Source organism: Pinus tabuliformis, chromosome J, assembly GCF_031772625.1.
Source record: "Pinus tabuliformis cultivar Carrire ecotype Pingquan chromosome J, CPIR1, whole genome shotgun sequence".
In the NCBI taxonomy this organism is placed as follows: Eukaryota; Viridiplantae; Streptophyta; class Pinopsida; order Pinales; family Pinaceae; genus Pinus; species Pinus tabuliformis.
Genome location: NC_142295.1, coordinates 1,161,470,761 through 1,161,472,479, shown reverse-complemented (window position 1 = coordinate 1,161,472,479; position 1,719 = coordinate 1,161,470,761). Strand labels below are relative to the sequence as shown.

The following is a 1,719-nucleotide window of genomic DNA, read 5'->3' as shown; positions in this document are numbered from 1 at the left end:
CTATTTCTGAATTTTTAGTTCAAAAATTATGTTGCATTTCGTTCTTCAATCTTACATTGCATTTCATTCTTCAATATTACAAGTTCAATTCAATTTATCACTTATTGGTATTAATTGAAATTTTTATGAGTTCACCAAGAGAAGTGAGCCACATAATGTCATATATACGAGCCCAAGTTTTACACCATAATCTTGTTGTTTTTTCAAAATATTGACCAACTATTTGTATTAACTTATCAACCCTTTATACCAACCATCAAATATATTACAATGTCTAATGATAGTGGGTCCAGATTACTCATGCTTAATAGTTTTATTTCTTCCAGACTGCCACAAGATATAATGGAGGCTAGCAGGGTAGGTAAATTTAACCCAATAATACATAATTAGCTATTCCACTAATACCCATAATCTAATATGCATGATGGAGTAGTACGAGACCCATTAAAAGGCCTAATTGAACCAATGCTTTCACTGCTCTAGCAAGCTTCTCAGAAGGACTTAGTACATCCTTTGAAATTATTTATCTACTAAAGGATCCTAGGCCATATCTATGGAAGTCATATGCCGAATGGGTCATCTTAGATATTTAGCAACTGTGGTGGTTGTTGTTGTGAATCTTGTGGTCTCAATATTCTCAAATGTAGACTCTGATCCTTTGCAATATTTTTGTGTGATAGACCTCAAATCCACCAATACCCAGACTGTATATCTCAATGGATTGATCTGTAAGGACCCTGATAATGTCACTGTTGATGACTTTGTCTATGAAGGAATAAAGGTTCCAGGAAATGCATCTGCTACTAGATTTGTTGGGACCTCTGTGACTGCCCTACAATTTGCAGGCTCAATGCTCTAGGCATGTCTCTCATTAGGGCAGATCTTGATTCTAGTGTTGCGAATGTCCCCCACCTGCATCCCAATGTAGAACTAGAGAGATTGGGTATGTTGTGGAGGAGACTCTTTATTCTAGGTTTGTCACCTCACAAAACAACCTATATGCCAAGATTCATGACAAGGGTGATGTGATGGCATTTCACAAAACATTGTTGCACTTTCAGATGAGTGTGGGAAGTAGTCTTATTGCTATTGTGGGGACGTTAAACAGCCAGAATCCTGGAATAGAGAGGCTCTCATTCACTTTGACTGGATCAGGGATCAATGGAACAGAGAGGCTCTCGTTCACTTTGTCTAGATCAGGGATTAATGATGAGATTCTGTAAAATGATTCCTTGAAAGCCAAGTTTGGCCCTAATGTCTAGATGGTATCTCAAAAATTGTTTTTCTTGTTCAAGAGGTAACTATGTTAAAAAGCATATGTGAAGTAACTATGTTAAAAAGAATGTGTGAATCTTAACATATGCTGCATATTGTAGTTGGTTATTTGTGGTCTATTGGGACAACTTCATAGTTTTCTTTATTTTCTACAATATGCAAGCTTATGTGCTTTTATTTTACTTGCCCACCATGAGATATTTTAATCGACAAGTATGCCACTACCCTGTAGTTTTGTTTTAATGATGCAATGTACATAAAAGTGCAAATGTTTAAGGGGTAGTTTCTCATAATTATTAATGTTATCATAATGCCTATAACTCCGCTCTTTGTAATGATGCTACACCAAGGTTCATACATGGTTTCTAGAGGACCCTAATTCAAATAAAGGTTTGGAGTATTAGATATTATATCAAAATATTTTGTTTAATCCTTCCAAAAAGA

General features: G+C 35.5%; 1 pseudogene; it reads left to right on the top strand.

Annotated features, from left to right (window-relative positions):
* Positions 1-553: 553 nt before the first annotated feature.
* Positions 554-1,223, top strand: LOC149231220 (germin-like protein subfamily 3 member 2 pseudogene; annotated as a pseudogene).
* Positions 1,224-1,719: the final 496 nt, after the last annotated feature.